The 21,842-nt window shown below is 36.1% G+C and overlaps 1 pseudogene; it reads right to left on the bottom strand.

Annotated features, from left to right (window-relative positions):
• Positions 1-21,842, bottom strand: part of LOC133752549 (MKI67 FHA domain-interacting nucleolar phosphoprotein-like) — a 74,398-nt pseudogene that overhangs the window by 7,963 nt on the left and 44,593 nt on the right.

The raw sequence follows: 21,842 nt of genomic DNA, 5'->3' as shown, positions 1-21,842 counted from the left end.
AACAATTAAAGTTGTTCTATAATCTGCAAAGCATTTCCAAGACCCTTAAGGACAGGATTCAAAGTGTTTTTTGTGAATAAAGTTTTTTTTTTTTTTTTGTAACACAACAGTGCCCATTTGTTTGTCTATTGTCTTTGCTGCTTTTGTGCCACAAAGGCAGAGTTGAATAGTTAGAGATCGTATGACCTATAAAACCTAAACGATTTATTATCTATTCATTTACAGTAAAAGTTTATTGACTCCTCTCCTAGGATGACACCCATGCTTAGCTTTTAGTTTACATTCTCTGATACTTGAGTCTTAAATACTAGGAAACTAAAAATGTAAAAGAGATCTTCTTTATATCTGTCAGTATACTGACTTTTCTGCCATAACTTATGGGTATCAACTATTCCTGCATTTCCTCTAACTGAATGAGTTAGTGAACCTGCCAATCATTTCATGTTAATTTCCTTCTTGTCATGTTCACTGGTTGCCTAAGACACCATTTGCATTTTTAAAAGGCTTTTTAAAATTGTTCTTTAATTCTTTATAAGGGGAAAAATTTCATGTAATTCATATATAGAGTTTTAAGAGCATAATGATACTTACCACCTTACCCACCCTGCCTCCCTCACTCTGAAATTGTACTTATTTCTGGGGTACTATGTGACATTTCAGTACAAGTATATATGGTATAATAAGCACTTTTAACTATCCTTTAGATGAGTTCTGCTTGGGAATTTAGGCTTCCTCCCATACCCTGTATCTATGTCTTTCTATAATCTCAGACGCCCATCATAAATGCCTTGCATGTCTTTGGATAGATCTATTTCTATTCCCTGTCTCCCAGTCTGCTCATTTCAAGAGAAGTCAGCTATATTCAATACTTTCTGGGTCATACATCCTACTCCTTTTGGGAAAGAACAAGAACATTTAAAGTTCATTTGAAAACAATTTCTCTCTGAGCTGTTTTTTTAGTGTTTCTCCCATAGATATATAACTTCGATATGGCATGTCCTTGGGACCACAGGAGATATAGATTTGTTTGGGCTTCAAAAGAACCTAGTTAAAATTGAGACCTAAGCATGCAGTAGAGGCCTGATCATCATAATTTGCCAGGTGTGCATGCAGTCATTTTTGGCTAATTCTCAGGGATAAATATCAATCTCCACCCTCCCCCTTGTTATTCCTGGAAATGGAACTTGATGCTTATCACTAAGATCAATGAGCAACAACTTAAAGACACTCACTGAAGAAAAAAATTCCTGGGAGCTCCATAGCTTGTAACTGAAGTGTGATTTGAGTCTTACAAGTAGTTTTCAACATCTTTAAACGTGTTAGTAATTCTGTGATGAAGAACATTTGCATCCTAGTAGAAATTCTGATGTTGAACAGATTATAGAAAGTGTACATGGCAGACAATCTTGTATTTGTCTGAAACAAAGAATATTCCCAGTGCCCTCAAGTTAAAGTGGTTAGTTGAAAAAATGAGTGCATCTGTGCCATTGCCCCACCGGAAATTTCGATAGATGAACACTATTTCCTGAAGTGTATTACTCAAGTGGTTATTCCTGCTGTCAACATCACCTGATTAGATGGTATGTTTCCTTAGTGTAGAAAGTGATTTCACTAGGATAAGCATAATCTCCTTCTCTTTCTTTGTCCATTTAATTGCCTGATGACCTAATAGAGAGATTTACAGTATAGATTGAAATCCTGATTGAAAACCCTGCATCCCATGTGTTTTCAAAATCTAAAAATTTTGAGTACTCCTATGATACCAAAAGTGGAAAATTCCACATTTGGCCTTATATGACAGGTCACAGTCAAAACACAGGCGTATAGAAAGTATGGTATAAAATTACCTTCAGGCCTTGTGTATAAGTTTATATGAAACTTAAATGAATTTCATGTTTAAACTTGAGTTGCATCCCTAAGATATTTCATTATATATATGTATGTATATATATAATACATTATATATGTATATATGTATGTATATTATACATTATATATGTATGTATACATACATATATATGTATGTGTGTGTGTGTGTGTGTATATATATATATATATATATATATATATATATATTGTTCCAAAAGGCACAAAATAAAAACTGTGAAACAGTTCTGGTCCTAAGCATTTTATGTACAGAGTATTCAACCTATACAGGTCTTTGTCTTTCTTATCAATGAGCTATAACTCAATCTAGCAGTCTATCCCAACATCCTTATTCTTTTCAACAGAATCAGAATTGAGAAGCATATCCTCACCTATGTAGTTTTTTTTGTTGCTGTTAAAGAAAAATGCTGCTCAATTAAGTAGAATAAGGTTGTTTATGTAAGAGTTGGTAGTTTTGTTCCATTTCTGAATTTTATAGACAACTTAGGCACATTTAAAAGTAGGTTAAAATATCATTTGTAAAGAATTGGCAAGAATCATTGGCACCATTGAGATTCTGAAAGGTTTGTCTGACATTAAAAATTATATTGATGTGGACCTGGGCTTAGTGAAATCTGCTTGAATGAAATTACTAAAGATTTGCATTATCCACAAATCTTTTTAAACTACGAAGCATATATTTCTATTTTCTATTGAAAATTTTGGGACTGTTGAGTAAAGACTGGGAAGAAAATGGCAGGCATAGGGGTTGGCTACTCATCTAGTACCTCTCTCTAATGGGCTCTGAATTGCAATGAAGGCATAGAATTTGATTTGTGGTTGTGCTCAGGCAGAAGCTGCAACCAAATGGACCTTTGGGACAGGAAGAAGATTGTTTTACAACTGGGAATTGATTCTTGACTAATATTTGTTTGGAGATAGATAAATGGAAAGAATTAGTGGCACATACATCCTTTTCCTTTCTCAAGTTGTAGAAAGTTATTAGATTAAATAACTTTAAACATCTGGAGATTAATTATTTATACTTTTCATTTTTGCAAATGAGGTAACTAAAGCTCAGAGACAGAAAATTACTTACCTAAGACATGAACTTCTTTGGAAATATAGCCAATATTTGAATCTAAGTTAATAGCTTTTCTTTTGAAAAATATTACTTCCCTTATATTTCAGCCAATAGGTTTCATTTGTGGAAGGTGACATACAATGTGAGAAAACTCCACATATTGTGTATACCATGTGAATACTGACTTTAATATGCAGACAGAATTAACCCATTCTACAGAAATATGTTCATCAGATCTGATTTCATGTTCTGACTATGCTGGCCTTTCTAGGACTTACTTGTTCCAGTCTAGAAAATATTAAACATTGGAATTCTTATAAGTATTCTGAGCCAATATGCACTTTGTAGGTTCACCTTTGCTGGAATGCAAATCAGTACAGAATAGCTCACTTAATTTACGTTTCTGTCAACAGTGTGTTTCTCTTGATTGCTTGCCCAGGCTATGCGAGGAGACTACTGGCCTCTGATGTGTTCAAAGCCCCCTGACAATTAGAAATATGCCTTCCTTTATCAACAATCTAGCATATCAACTGAGAAAAGACGGCTCCAGATTATGGTTTGTAGATTGACAACAAATCATTTCTTGTTGTTTTATTTTCAGAGGAGAAAAGAGCTACAGGAGCATTTTGTTTGGTTGTTATTGGTTTGTATTTAAAATTGCTATTTTAATGAATATGCTAACTAATTTGATTATTAAATATTTGTAATAAGAGTCATAGGAATGGGAGGGAACATCTAAACTGCTAATATTCAAAAATATTTTACCATTATACTTGTTCTTACATAGAGTAATAATATGTAATATAGCAGCTACGTTATTTGAAGCAAGGATAATCAGATTTCTGCTTACATGCCTTTTCAATAAAAATGTAATTCATAAATTTTACTTAGCTTCGAGAATTCTACGAATACTTTTATAAATATTTATTTTACAGGTTGGAATGCTAAGGAAAACATTTGTCTATGGCCTACCAATGGGTTAAGAGCAAATTTGACACTGGGATCCAAGTGTGAACTGGTAAGAGTTCAATCTCTTTATTACATTTTTAAGTAAAAGAGTGATATTCTAGTGAATGAACATTGATATATAAAATCTTGAATAATTGAACAACTCACAGTATGTGGTAGATCTTAAGGTGCTCATTTTTCTATTACTATGTAAATTAATACTGAGCTTATGAAAAAATACTACTTTCTACAACTATAACACCTCATATGAGAGAACACTAAATACTTGTAATTAAAGGCTTGTGAGCACCTAAGGGAAAAGATGTGTTTAATAATACAGGGAATGGTAAAAAACAAATAATAAAACTATCAAAAGTAAAACTAAATCTTTCCACATTTCAAAGGTTATGGAAATAATTGTATGTGCTTCTTTTTAGCCACAGAAAATATTTACTTAGAGATAGAATTTCTCTGCAGTGTAAAAATAAACAGTACCTATTCAGTACCATTTTAAATGAATACGTACTTTATATACAGTAAAATTTACCAATTTAAGTATACAGTTCTTCAGATTCTGAAAAATGTGTAGGCATAAAACCAACAGCATCATAAATACATAAGAATTCCTTCACACTTTTAAATCTCCCCAATTCCCTTTCCTACTCAATTCTCTACAGGTCTAGCAATCATTGTTCTGTTTGTTATCTTAATAGCTTTGTATTTTGCAAAATGTTAAATTAAATGAACAGTAGATATTCTTTTGAATATAGCTTCTTTTACTCAGCATACTGCCCTTGTGATTCATTCACACTAGTGTACATGTTAATAGTTGGCTCTTTTTTGCTGTTGAACGGTGTTCTATTGTATGGTTCTCTGTTAATTGAAGGACACTTGGGTTGTTTCCAGTTTTTTATGATTATGAACGAAGCTGCTGTAAACAGTTATGTACAGGACTTAATATGAATGTAAGTTTTTGTTTCATTTTCATAAATACCTGGATCAAATGTTTACTGGGTATTTAACTTTATTAGAAACTTTCAAAATGTTACCTAAGTTAACTGCAGCACTTCATATTCTCAAAGCAAATGAATGAGTGTTAGAGTTGCTTCACATTCTTTCTAAAACTTTTGTATTGCCAGTGACATTTTTCTAAATTCATTTAATAAGTCATAGCCTATGCTTTTATTTTTATTTTCTTAATGACTAATTATATTAAACAGCTACTCATGTGTCATTTGAAATTTATCTATATTCTTTACTGGTATTTGTGCAAACATTTTGACTATTTTTATTGAGCTGCTTGTTTTCTTACTGCTTTTTATGAGTTTAAAATATGATTTAGATACAAGTTCTTTATAAGATATGTATTTTTCCAAGGATATTACCACAGTCTGTCACTTTTCATTCTCTTAAATGTCTTTTAATGGGTAGAAGTTCTTAATTCTGGTGAGGTTCAATTTAGCTGTTTATTTTTTTAAAAATATTTATTTATTTATTTGAAAGTCAGAGTCACAGGGAGAGAAGGAAAGAGATCTTCCATCCACTGGGCCACTCCTCAGTTGACCACAATGGCCGGGGCTGAGCCAGGACAAAGCCAGGAGGTTCTTCTGGGTCTACCATGTGGGTAGCAGGGGCCCAAGTACTTGAGACATCCTCCTCTGCTTTTTACTAGGCCATTAGCATGGAGTTGGATGGGAAGTGGAGCAGCCAGGACAAAAACCGGTCCCCATATGGGCTGCTGGCATTGCAAATGGTAGCTTTATCCACTATGCCGCATCACGGCCAAGTTTATTTTATTTTATTAATTTATTTTATGTTTTTTGTCTATGAAATCTCACCCAACCTATGTTCACAAAAATCTTCTGCTATGTCTTCTAGAAGTTATATAGTCTGACATTTTACTTTTTAAGTCTATGATCTACTTTGAGTTATTTTTTGTATATAAGGTAAGGAATGGCCTGTTTTCATTTCATTTGGTAATTTGAATATCCATTTATTCAGCCAAATACATTGGAGAGAATATCCTTTATCTACTTAATCGCCCTTACATTTTGGTCAAAAATCAATTGACCACAATAGCCTTCTGTGGGATGGCCAGCAGCCAATAAGACCATCTGGCACAAAAGCTTTGCCAGAAATGGGCCTTTGTGCTTCATGTTAGCCAATCAGAAACCTTATTCTTGAAAGTTGAAAGAAAAGCTCTAAATGAAAGTCTAGGTAATATGGGAAAATTAGGAATGGTAGGGTGAAGAAGAACAGAAAACTGCAGTAAAGAGAGTCAGGTTACATAATTACCATTGTGTGTTGTGTGGGAGGAGGACAGAAATGAAAGTTCTAGTCTCTTTGCTTACAATAGGTTGTATTCAGTATAAGACAAGAAACCATAATACTCCTAGATATTGTATGAGTTCTTTATGTAGTATGAATATGATATCTTTATCAAACACATGGTTTGCAAATTTTTCTCCTGTGAGTTTTTTTCATTTTGTTGAATGTGTCAGAAACATTTTCATTTAATGCCTTCCCACTTCTTTATTTTTTATTTTGTTGCCTGTACTTTTGGTGTTCTATCCAAAAAAATCATTTTCAAGATACATGTTATAAAGTATTTTTGTTTTTGTCTAAGAGTTTTATGTTTGCAAATGTAATCTAATGGTATATAAAATAATACATACTGACAACTGAAGCATTTTCTTGTGAATTGAAAGTTTACTCAATACTCAGAAAATAATCAATGCAGCTTACTATGTCAATAGAAGAATAATCAGATGATCATCTTAATGAGAAGAGAAAAAAATTGATAAAATTTCACATACTTTCATGATAAAAAAAACTCTAAGCAAGTTAGAAATAGAATTAAATTTCTTCAACTTCATAATGGTCATATACAATAAAACTTGTTAAACCATATTTAATGGTAAAAGGCTGAAAAAGGCTAAGGTGGAAAGGGTAAAAAAAAGAAAAAAACACAGTTCTCCCCACTCTACTCATTAACATATTAGAGGTCCTAACCAGTGCCTTAATGAAGTAAAAAGAAATAAAACATGCTCTATTCAAAGATAATATAACTGTCTAGTAGAAAATCCCAAATAATTGAATACAATAACAAAAATATACTAGAACACTTAAGATCAATACATGCAAGATTAATATGGAAAAAAACAAACATTTCTATATAATCTATTAATTAAGAACCTGGAAACTATTTATTAAAGTACATATTATCACAAAGAAATTATTTTTTAAAGATTTATTTATTTACTTGAAAGTCAAAATTACACACAGAGAGAGGTAAAGATATATAGAGAGGTCTTCCATCCACTGATTACTCCCCAGATGGCCACAACAGCTGGATCTGTGATGATCCAAAGCCAGGAGCCAGGAGCTTCTTCCAGGTCTCCAATGCGGGTGCAGGGGCCAAGGACTTGGGCACTCTTCTCTTACTTTCCAAGGCCATAGCAGAGAGCTGGATTGGAAGTGGAGCAGCCAGGAGGCGAACCAGTGCCCATATGGTATGCTGGCATTGCAGGTGGCGGTTTACCAGCTATGCCACAGCGCTGCCCTAACAAAAAAACTTCATAGTACCCAAGTATTTATCTAACAGACTATGACCAGAATTTGTATACAAAAATGTAAAACACTTATCAATTAATATTTAAACAAATGGTGAAATATAAGGATGAGGTAGGGTTGGCAGTATCACTGTATTTTTAAATCTGAATATATGAAATACAAGAAATTTGTATACCTTAAATAAAATAAATAAACTGAAGAAAGAAGTATAGTTTTTTATGGATTTAAAGTTCTAATATTTTCAATATCCCCATTTTAAACAATGTATTAATGCATTGAATATAATTTTTTAATAAAATCTTAATATAATTCCAGTAGTAATTTTGTAGAAATCAGAAAGGTAATTCTGACATTTATATTGAAATGCAAATGAACTAGGGTTGTGAAAATTATTTTTATAAGGAATAAAATTGTGCAACTCATGCTATACAGTTTCAGTATATGATGGTATTCCACAGTGTTATTTTGGCAACAGGAAAGAACTTCAATAGACAAACATATATGGCAAAATGATTTTTTCTTATCTTCAATTATATAATACATAAATATTTGTGTTGCAAAATGCAAACAAAATAGATACCTCTTAATCAAAAGTATCTCAGGGTGTGCCATTAGCAACATGACAGAATATGGAATACCTTGTTCATTGCCCCGTAAAGAAACTAAAATTTGGCTGCCATCCATGACCAAAAATGATTTTGTCAGGGTGTGGTATGAGGCCGAGGTAGGAGGTTATAAAATTCGTGTTGACCCCAATACCTGAGGAGGGCTGTTTTGAGAAAGCAGGTTTGTACCCAGGTGGCAGGCTAATCAACTGGGGTTCCAGATACTGATGCAGAAATGGCCTTATCCTCTTGTGGACTCAGTGACAATGCTATTTGGCCTTGATGTTGTCACCAGAATGACCAATATATAAAAATTAGTTGAATTTTCTACACACTAAAATTTACTATGAAATAAAAGGATTTTATTTACAATAGCTTCAGAAAAAATAAAATGGTAATAAATTTAACTAAGAAGGGAAAAGATATCACATTGACAACTATAAAACAATGATTGAAAAAAATAAGTGAAATTTATTATTGATCATGGATCAGAAGAATAACCATTTTCAAAACATTCAGACAAAGATATGTACACGACAGCTATTCTATACAGTAGTTAAGAAATTATATGAGATGCCGCATCCCATATCAGAGTGCCTGGTCCAAGTCTCAACCACACTTCCCATTCCAGCTTCCTGCTAATGTGCACCCTATGAGGAAGGGGGTTATGGATAATGGTTCTAGCAATTGGGTTGCTGACACTCACATGGGATTTTATTTATTGCTCGGATTTTTTGCCTTTAAGTTTGCAGGAGTAAAATGATCCACTAAGTTTGCAGGAGTAAAATGATCCACAGTTACTGTATATAGAATTCTTCTGGTTTTTATATATGGGTTAATTGTTTCATGTATAAGTTTTTTTTTAATCTTTAATGTTCATTTATTTCATTTATCTGAGAGGCACAGAGACATAGACAAATACACATACAAATACACACACACGCGCACACTCCCATATCTCTCAAACACTGGTTTATTAAAAGGAATGTGTGTAATAACTAGGGTTGGGCCAGGTGGAAGCTGGGAACTGGGAACCCGATCCAAGTCTCCAATGTGAGTTGTAGGGATCAAATTACTTGACCTATCACCAGCTGCCTTCCAGAGTGTGCATTTGCAGGAAGTTGTAATCAGGAGCAGAGCTGGAATTCAAACTCAGGCACTTTAATATGGGATATGGGCATCCTAAATGGTATCTTAACCACTACATCAAATACTCACCCCCATAGCATATGTTCGAAGTGCCACCTTTTCTTAAATTTTTAGGAAGAATGCTTGTAGAATTTGTGTTGTTTCTTCGTTAAGTGGCTGGTTGAATTCCACAGTGAAAGCATCCTGACTTCAAAATGTGTGGGCTGTGTGTGTGTGTGTGTGTATGTATAGTGACGTAGTTTGATGATACATTTCATATTTTTTCTTTAAATATAGAACAATATATTTTATATATTTTTATTTGGCTATTATTGTTTCCTACTTTAATAAATTAATCTTATGCCAACTGTTTTGGCATGAAATTGTTTATAATATTCACTTATTATTATTGTCTTTGGCATCTGTAGTAATGTACCTATCATTTGTGATATTGGTAATTTGTGATTTTCCTTTTATTGTAAACTTATTAGTCTGGTATAAATTTTATAGGTTTTATTGGACTTCTCAAAGAATAATTTCTTGTTTTATTTTATTTGTCATTTTTATGTTTTCTATTGTATTGTCTTTCACTCTTTGTTTATATAGCTTTAGTTTACTTTATTTTGCATTCTAGTTTGCAGAATTTGTTTCTGTACTAATATTGGTATTGAAGGATATACTTTTACATTCAACTTTATTTTAGCTGCATTGCACAAATTTTACTATATTTTTATTTCTGTTTTATTAAAATTCTCTCTTTGACTATTTCTTAGATGAATGGGTAATTTAGAAGTGTTCTTTAAATGTTTAGTTGGGAGTGATACTAGCAATCTAGTATATTAGGAAGCCATTTTCTTTCCTTTTCCCATAAACATACTGATTCCAACAACAATTTATGGATATATCAATAGTAATTACAAGCTATTGATACAAACTGTATCCTTGGAGATTATGAAATAAGATTTAGGAAGCTGATAGGGAGATTTGGAATGCCTTCTTTCCAGATATTCTCCTACTGGCACAGGCTCACATGATCAGGAAGAAATACAGGGGCTGCCATTTTTACCTAGGGGTGGGAAGGGGTTGGTTCATATAGCTAGTTCTGCAGCCTTTGCAAATGCTACTCAGAGGATTGACAATTTTGTAGCTTTGATGAGTCTGGGGAAGTCTAATCACCTGAGGAAGCGTAGAGGCAATTGGCTATTAGATGCCATTGATCCTCATCTCTGTTCAGCACAAAGTGAATAGATGACAAGCCCAGCTCTCAGATTGCCTCTGAGAATGGAAATGGTTAGTCCATGGATGCCCAAAGAACTAGCATCAGTCTGACCAGTTTTGAAGCCTTGACAGGTTGGCATAGTATAGCTTCACCCCGCATTTGGGATATTAGAGACAGGGGTTTGGGATGATTGATGACAAAGCTGCCAACCCTAGTGTAGCACAGAGGGTATAAAAAGTCACGGCTTAATGTTTGTCCCTAGGGAAAGAGTTTTTAGAGCCCACTCCCCCAAGACTCTGATCAGGCTGGTGTATAGGTATTTCATATGAGACCCAGCAGTGAGGGCCAGAGAGATTTCTGCTTTGTCTAGCATGCATACAACAACACAGAGATTGGTGGGAGATTGAAGAAATGAGCAAAAGTGTTCTAAGCAATGAAAGAAGATAAATATCCAGACTAATGAAACAGCATTATATGATTTACCTGATAGATAATCAAAAATAGCTCACAGAACATGATTGTCAAAAATAAGAGAAAATGCACAAAATAAGGGAATTTCAACAAAGAGGAAAAATAATAAAAGTAACACTCATATATCATGGAGTTGAAGAACACAATAACTCAACTGAAAAACTCACTAAAGGGGTTCAATAATAAAATACATCAAGAAAAATAAAGGATCAGTGAATCCAAAGACAGATCACTTGAAATAACTCAGAGGAATAAAAAAGAAAGCTTAGTGAGATAAGCCAGTCCCCAAAAGACAAATAGCACATATTTTCTCTGATATGTGGTAGTTAATATAGAACAAAAAGTATAAGAATGGAACTGACATCTCATGATTTGATTATTGTTTATAGCCCTCATCTATATTCCTGTGGAACAGAGGGCTTTCTACATTTTACATGGTGGCCATTATGGTTTGTGGTACATTATGATCATAAGGTAAATTCAAATTATGTTAATGTAAAAATTAAATGGAAAAAAATGAAAGAGTGAGGATTGGGGGGGAAGTATGGTTATCATTTTTTCTCATTTTCCAGAAACATTATACATATATACATTATATATCAGAATCACTGGTTGCTTCTTCTTCTCTGAACATGCAGGTGTTTGAATCTCTTGTGTTTCTACTTTTACATCAGATATGGGCTGTCTGCAAACTGTTTTATTTTCTTTATCATCATCATGCATTTCAGGTGCTTCAGATTTTTGTCTCTCCAAATATGTTGCTGTACAAGCTGGTGTAGGCTCCTGGCTATCCATTCTTATGAGTGTTAGATGTACCTGAAGTCCATTTTTTCTTCTTCTTGGTTATACTACAAGTTTTCTTCTTCTTCCTTAGGTAAAACCTGGCTATTTGCAGACTTCTGGAGATCAGTTCTTGCAACATTTTCCCTTCTGTAAAGTCAGTGAAGGAAAATCATAATCAGTTCATTTTTTAGCTAATTTCTTCATGGGTAGTTTTTCTTCCTTTATGCATCACTCCTCCGTATGTAGCTTTTGTAGAAGTGTCTGGTTCTGATTATAACGTTTTACTGCTGGATATGATAGCAAGAGTCTTCATCAAAAATGTCGTTGTTCATTGTTTCTGTAGCTATCTTGAAAACATCCTCAGACTCAACTCCACAAAGGCATAGTCTTTTAGATTTCCAGTCCTTTTGCTTCTGGACAGTCTGAATCTTGTAACAGTGCCAAACTGGGAGAAATATCTGTTGAATCTTGGTTTCATAAAGTGCTGGAGGTAGGTGGCCCACATAGATTACTGTAAGAATAAGGTTTTCTTCTCTCCCTCCATATCTCCCTCCCTTTTCCTCCCTTTCCTCCATTTCCTCCCTCCCTACCTCTCTCCCTCGCTCGCTCCCCTTTTTTGGCAAAGCATTCATGAAAGAACTGGCTGTTTCAAAAGTATCTCCTTATCTCCCCACAAGGACAGCTGCCACATAGTCCAGGTCTTCCCAGCTTTGCCAGCCATGTGGGTTAACGTGGATAAGCAAACACATTTTATCTTTGCATACAGGCACCCAGGTGAGGCTTGCAAACTAGCTCCATATCCTTTAGAAACTTTATGTCTTCCTGCGGGTTCAGGCAGAAAGCGCCACAGGGTCACCAGACTACAGTAATGCTGTAAGCAGCAGGCATTACCGGGATTATCTTCTTAATAAAAAAAATTGTAAAAGTCCAAAGGAGGAAAAATGCAAAAATGCGAAGAAATGTTAAGGGAATTATAGAACAACATCAAGAGGCTCAATATATACATTATGAGAGTATGAAAAGGAAAAGAGAGAAGTGACTAGATGTCTTATTCAGAAAAAATAACAGCCTAAAACTTGAAATATTTGAAGGAAGTGGAAATCCTGAAACAAGAAATCTAAAGGACACAAAATAAGAACTCAAAGCTGTAGCAAATTGTTATAATCAAATTATCAAATATAAAAAAGTAATAAAGTTTTACTATAACGGTGGTATGTAATTCACTTTCAATTTTAATATGAAATCTAAAGGCAGAATTATTAAAATAACTACAAAGCCATGAAAAGTGGATTAGGAGAGGTAAAGTAAAATATGTAGCAATTTTATTTACCAACTATAAGTCATTATTCAAATACAGCTAATTGTCTGCAGTAATATCTATTTGATTCTTTGAGTCTGAATTACATGCATTGTATTTGGCTTAATGCTTTTAACACCTTTAATCAGAACATATCCCTCTTCATTTCTATTTTTTTCTTTCTTTATACTACTGACTTAGTCAAACTCAGTTTTATTGTAAGATATGTCATAATCTAGATGTATTTGCTTCCATGTGATTTTATTGAATGAATTTTTTCTTATCCCTTATTTCCTTTAAATAATTTGTGACCTATTACTTTTTTTTGCAAGAATACATCATAGGTGGTGGTTTACAGTTTGTGTGTTTGTGTTATACCACATTAAGAAGCAGATAATGCCTCGTTTTCCTGAACTTTGCTGATCCCAAGTGTTCAGTGGGTTGAAATGATATTAGCATGATCCTTCTATTATAAAATTTCCCATAAATCTTTGATTTATTGATTTCCTCCATTGTTGAATATTTCCTAAATAAATTGTTTCATTAGGGGATCACAACAAAATTGTTTGTCTATTTGTACCTTTCTTCTATATATATTAATTGGAAATCTACATAAAGCAAAGTCTTGTAAATTAGGGATCTTTGGTTAACCTAAAAGACAGTCTATACAGTTAAGTAAGGATGAATTCCTAATCTTCTTTATTTCATAATCTATCTTGAAAGTAAGGTTTTGGATCTCCACCAATAGTAGTAACTAATTTTATTCATTACCATTTCTGAGCATCATTATGACTTTTAATATATTCAATACAATTTCTTACTGTTACTGAATGCCAGTGTGTATTTGTTGTGTTTAGCTGAATTAGCTACTATAGAAAGTATATAATCTTCTGTATCATAAGGGCAGATCATACATCCTTGTTTATACAGGTAAATTCATTTATTCCTTTTTTCCTGTAATAAATATCAGTGCCACCTCCTGTCTTAATTACAAACTGATTTGGATGATAAATTGTGTGCCCAGTCTATATTATGAAGAATACTATATTAACTCCTTATCTTAATGCTCTACAACATAGATTTAGAAATAGTTTGTAAGGATTAGATAAACCCTGAAAGAGATACATGAAGAGGTAGTTGTATAAAGCTCCTGTGTTTCCAGGTAGATACTCAGTGATCTTCTAACCCCCAGGATTCTCAAGGTTTTTGAGGACTACATAGATTGTATATTAATCCATCAGACATTGGAAAAGATTTATTGAAACTTTTTCTATGATACTTGCTATTAGAAGTGTTACATTTCTCAAATGCCAGCTATTCATTAAATTCAGTTCCTTTTGTTCTTGCTCTACTGCTAGCCTAATGATCAGTGTGTGCCCATGGAAAGCCAATTCAATTGCCTCAGTGCATAACAAGGGCAAAGATAGGCACAGTGTTCTTTTCTTACAGGCCATTTTCATACTTTATCTTCAGAAAGGGAGAAAGTTCAAAACTGAACAATAACAATTTACAGAATGTTTATTTTATTTTTATTTATTTTTATTTATTTTTCTTTTGACAGGCAGAGTGGACAGTGAGAGAGAGTGACAGAGAGAAAGGTCTTCCTTTGACGTTGGTTCACCCTCCAATGGCCACCGCAGCTGGCGCGCTGCTCCAAAGGCTGATCTGAAGCCAGGAGCCAGGTGCTTCTCCTGGTCTCCCATGCGGGTGCAGGGCCCAAGGACTTGGGCCATCCTCCACTGCCTTCCCGGACCATAGCAGAGAGCTGGCCTGGAAGAGGGGCAACCGGGACAGAATCCGGCGCCCCGACTGGGACTAGAACCCGGTGTGCTGGCGCCGCTGGGTGGAGGATTAGCATGTTGAGCCACGGCGCCGGCCCCACAGAATGTTTAAGTTGGTAAGGAGTATTTTACTAAGGTGCTGTCTGCTGAAACTTGATTTTAAAATGTTTAGAATTTTTGACATTCTCTAGGAATCTCGAGTTACTTCCATAAAGATTTATAATATACAGTAATGCTAATAGATGTAGTGCAAGGTTGATTTAAGATCTAGATAAGACAGGAAGTTGATTTACTTTGGATTTTGCATCTCTAATGAAAAATTTCTCTGTCTTACTTTTTAAAGATTTATTTTATTTATTTGAAAGAGTTACAGAGAGAGGTAGAGACAGAGAGAGAGGTCTTCCATCTGCTGGTTCACTCCCCAGATGGCCGCAACGGCTGGAGCTGTGCAGATCCGAAGCCAGGAGTCAGGAGCTTCCTCAGTGTCTCCCATGTGGGTGCAGGGCCCAAGAACCTGAGCCATCTTCTACTGCTGTCCCAAGCCATAGCAGAGAGCTGGATTGGAGAGGAGCAGCCGGGACTAGAACCGGCACCCATATGGATGCTGGGGCTTCAGGCCAGGGCATTATCCCTTTGCGCCACAGCACCGGCCCCAAATTTCTCTGTCTTTAAAGATTTATTTTATTTATTTGAAAGGCAGAGTGGCAGAGGGTGAGAGACAAAGATCTTCCATCCACTGGTTCATTCACCAACTGCCAGGTTTAAGCCAGTCTGAATCCAGGAATTCTTTCCAGGTCTTCCATATGGGTAGCAAGGGACTTAAGTACTTGCACCGTATTTGACTATTCTCCCTGGTACATTAGCAGGAAGTTGGATTGGAAGTGGGTCAGCTGGTTTGTGAAATTGTGCTTATATGATATGCCAGCATCTTAGGTAGCTGCTTAAACTGCAGTGCCACAACTTTGCCCCTCCATGAAACATTTCTAAAAGAGCCTGTAACTAAAAATGCATCCTACTAAATTGAACATCACAGAAGGATCACTTTCTGGTGTCATGAGAAGGGAGACAGCATCACGGGATGAGCCAGGAAGATCAGGTGATCTTGAGAGGTGCTAAAATGCATATTCCCATAATTGAGATCTTTTAAAAATAAAGCCAATGGAAGAAAAGGAAAAATACACATTAATTAACAATTTTATTAATTATGCATTCAACAAGTATATGTTAAGGAATTACTATTAACTAAGCATTGTTCTTTACACTGGTAATTCAATAGTTAAAATGACAGCATACATGGACATTATACTCTAATAGGAAGAGACAGAAAATAACAAGTAAAAAGAATGAATAAAGAAGATAGTAAGACTTCTAGTGCTGGCTAAAATGGAACAAGTCACCACAGTTTATTTCCAGGATTGATTACAAGAACTCTGGACAGAATACAAAAAAGAAACTGCCTGGAGGTGTTGAACAGGAAACAATAGCTCACAAGGGATTTTTTTTTAACTTAAAAAAAGAGAGAAAGGAGGGAAGGAGGAGGGGGGAGGTGTTTTCCATCCCCTGGTTCACTCTCCAGATGGCCACAATGACCAGAGTTGTGCCAATAGGAAGCCAGGAGCCTAGAGCTTCTTCCAGGTCTCCCACGTGGGTGCAGGGGCCCAAGGACTTGGGGCCATCTTTTACTGCTTTCCCAGGCCATAGCAGAGAGCTGGATTGGAAGAGGAGCAGCTGGGACTGGAACCGGTGCCCATATGGGTTGCTGGCAATGCAGACAGCAGCCTTACCTACTACACCACAGCGCTGGCCCCAGCATGACTGTCTTAAAGAAATGTCCTGCCTGGTCCTGCCCAGTGCCAGGATGGCCTCTGAAACCCCACCTTCCAGACTAACACAGCAGCACAAATCTCAACAAAACTGATAGGCCAGGGCTGTTTCAGTCTACCCAAGGTCAGATCCCATCCTTGCTGAAACCAGCACAGTGTCGGCTCCTATGGACCCAGATTTGAGGACCTGACTCCAGTCAGGTCAGCTTCCACAGTCCCAGGACACACACCCACTTTCCTAGATGTAGAATCAGGCCAATACCATACATCTAGCTTCCAGGCAAGCCTCTGTGGACCCAGGCCATGTTCCAAGCTAGCCCCCATGACTCCAGGCACCATGTTAGCATTCATGATAGCAGTCTCCAGACAGGCCCCTGAAGAATGAGGTCTAATGCCTGCCCCAGTAACAGGCCAACCAGGGTATAGGCCAGTTCAAGGGGATTCAGGCTCCAGTGGACCCAACGTGCAGGCCTGGTACAGTAGACCCAAGATCCAGGACAGCCTCTATAGCCGAAGGCCCCAGGATTACCCCCAGGGTAATAAATCCCCATGTTTCCAGGACTTAAGCCACATATATGAATTCAGGCTGTAGGCCCTCGCAAGTGTTAGGCTAGCCCCCATGAACTCAGGCTCCAGGCCCATCCCAGGGGACCCAGGTAAAAAGCACCTCTCAAATTCTGACTGGCATTTGAAAACTGAAGCTGAGGCCTACCACAGAGCAAAGTCAGGCCTTATGGTCTTAGATTTCAGACAAGCCCTCAAGGATACAGGCTCCTGAATTACCCCTACAGATCCAATGAAAATGTAAACTCAACCAAGTCTAGGCTTGAAGCCCAACCCCACAGAACTAGGACACAGGCTAACTGACCTGCCAACACAAGTACCAGTCCAGCATGATTAAGGACTCTAGCAGTAAGGCCATACATGAACCATGCCAGATAACCTTCCCAGAATCTTGGAGAGGACTGATTTGCAAAGGGTTGTCACACACACAATCTGTGACAATTAAAATAAATCTGTACTTATTCAAATGTGCAGAAACTAAAACTTGCCCACAAGGATCAAGAATAAACAGGAAAAGATACCACAACCAATGGAACAAAATATAGCACCAGTATCTCATCTAAATAATTAGATGATGCAAATAAAGTTTTTTCAAGTTAAAAACGGTATAGTACTATAGATCTAATGATCTGTGATTATTTTAAAGTTTGCTGTATATGTATGTATGATCATATTTTTATTTGATTATAGGTATAGCCCTTGCTTTTAGGATCTTTAGAGATCTTGCCTTTAGGTTTTACATATTGAACACTTAATTTAGTGTATCAGTAAGTCTTTGAATATAATGTAAATTAAAAATGTTCAAGCCAGCTCCCTGCTGATAGCCTGGGAAAACAGTGGAAGATGTCACAAGTGCTTGGGCCCCCACACTCACATGGCAGAACCAGAAGATGCGCCTGGCTTTAGATTAGCTCAGCTCCGGCCATTGCGGCCATCTGCGGATTGATTCAGTGGATGGAAAATCTTTTTCTCTGTCTCTGTCTCTGTCTCTCTCTCTCTGTAACTCTACCTCTTAAATAAATAATCTTTTAAAAATATAATATTTCTTTTTTTAAAACATTTATTTAGTAAATATAATTTTCCAAAGTACAGTTTATGGATTACAATGGCTTCCCCCCCCATAACTTCCCTCCCACCAGCAACCCTCCCCTCTACCGCTCCCTCTCCCCTTCCATTCACATCAAGATTCATTTTCAATTCTCTTTATATACTGAAGATTGATTTAGTATATATTAAGTAAAGATCTCATCAGTTTGCACCCATACAGAACATAAAGTGTAAAATACTGTTTGAGTACTAGTTATAGCATTAATTCACGTTGAACAGCACAGTAAGGACAGCGATCCCACATGAGGAGTAAGTGCACAGTGACTCTGGTGGTTGACTTAACAATTTGACACTCTTGTTTATGCTGTCAGTGATCTCCCTAGGCTCTAGTCATGAATTTCCAAGGCTATATAAGCCTCTTGAGTTCACCAACTCCGATCTTATTTAGACAAGGTCGTAGTCAAAGTGGAAGTTCTCTCCTCCCTTCAGAAAAAGGTACCTCCTTCTTTGATGGCCCCATTCTTCCTACTGGGATCTCACTTGCAGAGACCTTTCATTTAGATCCTCTTTTTAATTTTTTTTCCAGAGTGTCTTGGCTTTCCATGCCTAAAATACTCTCATGGGCTCTTCAGCCAGATCTGAATGCCTTAAGGACTGATTCTGAGGCCAGAGTGCTGTTTAGGACATCTGCCATTCTATGAGTCTACTGTGTATCCTGCTTCCCATACTGGATCATTCTCTCCCTTTTCTATTCTATCAGTTAGTATTCGCAGACACTAGTCTTGTTTGTGTGATCCCTTTGACTCTTAGACCTATCAGTGTGATTAATTGTGAACTGAAATTGATTACTTGGACTAGTGAGATGGCATTGGTACATGCAACCACATAACTAATTCCACCATTTGGGGTAAGTCTGATTGAGCATGTCCCAAATTGTACATCTCCTCTCTCTCTTATTCCCATTGTTATATTTAACAGGGATCACTTTTCAGTTAAGTTTAAACACCTAAGAATAAATGTGTGTTGATTACAGAGTTCAACCAATAGTATTAACTAGAACAAAAAAAATACTAAAAGGGATAAAGTATTAAATTGTACATTAACAGTCTGGACAAGGGCTGATCAAGTCACTGTTTCTCATAGTGTCCATTTCACTTCAACAGGTTTCCTTTTTTGTGGTTGGTTGTCACCGATCAGGGAGAACATATGATATTTGTCCCTTTGGGACATGTACTGTATAGAATTCTATACAGCAGTCAAAAACAATGAAACCTGGTCATTTGCAACAAAATGGAGGAATCTGGAAAACATCATGCTGAGCGAATTAAAACTATGATATTTCAAAAACTAAAAAAGGGAGAGAATGAGGAAGTGAATATCATTGCATATTAGAATTGTATTTATTATCTACATTGAATATATTCTTTGTATTAGTATCAAATTAACATGAAAGAGTATCAGGTGGTAAAATTATGAAAGTGGAAACATTGAAACTAATATCAAAGAACTATAAAAGAACATAGATGATTACTGTGAACAATTATTTCCCAAGAAATTGGATAGACTAAAATAAATGGAAAAATTCCTTTACATATGAAACCTACCTAGACATAATCATGATGAAATAGGAAATCTGAAGAATTAAATGATGAGTAAGCATATTCATTCATATCAAAAGATCAGGCATGATGACTTCACCGATGAATTTTAGTAAATATCTTATGAGTCTAATATTCTCAAAATATTTCAAAAATGTGAATAAGAGTAAATACTTCTAAAATAATTTCATGACAACAAAATTACTTGGATACCAGCAAAGGACACTATATGAAATGAATGTCACAAGTAAATATATCTGATGAACATAGATACAAAAATCCTCTACACCATACTTTTAAATAGAATTCACCTGCACATTACAAAGATTGTTCATCATAATCAAGTGGTATTTTTTCCTGGGATAAAAGGATGAGCCACTGCATTCATATGTATAAATACAATTTGCCACATTAAAAGAACAAAGGAAAAAAATTTTGATCATCTCAATAGATATATTTTAGAAGATTCAACATCCTTGCATGATTAAAAAAAAAAAAACTTACAATAAATTAGGTTTAGAATAAATGTGCCATGGGAGAGCAGCAAGATGGCAGAATAGGAAGGGAGCACACTGATAGTCTGGGAAGACACAGTTTAATAAAAGCGCAGATACTGTAGGTTCAAGGAAGAGTAGGGGAAGAAACAGCAGAGGAAACTCTCCCAGAACTAGTGATTCACAGTGGACCTGCGTGGAGAGCGTGGGAGCCCAAGTTTGGGACACCAGCGGCAGACTCAACACACCAGCACTGGAATGCGAGCTGAACAAAACCTCAATAGCCCAAGACACCAGTGGGTAAGCAGAAAGAGGAGACTAGAGGGAACGAGGCTTGAAACTCCGTGGGGAAATTTCACCAGGCTAACTAGAAGAGAGAGAGGGAAAAAAAAGTGACCAATACGGACACAAGTTTCTTTCTCTACGTTCTCCTCTCAAAGGCGAGCAAGACAAAAGTAGGCGCCATTTTGGAATATGTCATAAGCCGGACGACCTCAGGTCTGCACCGGCCCTGAGCCTAGAAGAAAAACCTGACTGTGGGGGGGGGGGTGAAATAACAGGAGATTAGGATCTAACTTGGCAACCCAGTGGGAGACTGCAGGAGAATTGGAGCCCACACTGAGGGCAGCAGAGATTCCCTGTGTGGTCCTTGGGAAAGAGCTTCCAATCTCTGGCTCCTGTGGGTATATCATTCGCCTGCTAACTACCTCCAATTCCACTCAGCTGTGTGGAATTACTTCCCTTTTGAATAATAATTAAAAAAAAGAATGAAATAAAGAGATTTTACCACGCCTAACCTGGGAGTGTCATCTTTGACACACCCTCAACCCTGAGGAACCAAACACAGCTCTCAGTCCACACTCATCTCAAGCCTCTAAGGCTCCACTGAAAGCAGACAGTCCACTTAATATAGAGCCATAGTGTAACAAGAAAAAACACCACAGTGAAGAAACCAAATATCTCCAACATGCCAAACAACAAATGCAAAAACGGAGGTAACAAGAACAAGGAAGACACTATGATGCCCCCAAACGAAAAAGACACTCCAACTCAAGATTATGAAGATGATGAGATTGAAGAAATACAAGAAGTGGATCTCAAAAAATTGATAGGAACATCAAGAAATTCTCAAAAACAAATTCTTGAATGACAGAAATCCTTAATGGACAAGATAGAAAATCTCTCTCGTGAAAATAAAATATTAACGAGGAATCAAAATGAAATGAAACAACTAGTAGAACGAGAAACTGTGATAGTGACGAGAAATCATAATGAAATGAAGAATTCAATAGATCAAATGACAAACACATTAGAGAGCCTTAAAAACAGAATGGGTGAAGCAAAAGAGAGAAGATAGGACTTACAAGACAGAGAATAGGAAAGGAAACAGTCAAACCAAAGAAAAGAGAAGGAAGTTAGAAATCTAAAAAATATTGTCAGGAATCTACAGGATACTATTAAAAAACCCAACGTTTGGGTTATAGGAGTTCCTGAAGGCATGGAGAGGGAGAAAGGATTAGAAGGCCTTTATAGTGAGATACTAGCAGAAAATGTCCCAGGT

Source organism: Lepus europaeus, chromosome X (genome assembly GCF_033115175.1).
Source record: "Lepus europaeus isolate LE1 chromosome X, mLepTim1.pri, whole genome shotgun sequence".
Taxonomy (NCBI): domain Eukaryota; kingdom Metazoa; phylum Chordata; class Mammalia; order Lagomorpha; family Leporidae; genus Lepus; species Lepus europaeus.
Note: the sequence above shows the minus strand (reverse complement) of the source record. Positions and strands in the feature narration are given on the sequence as shown.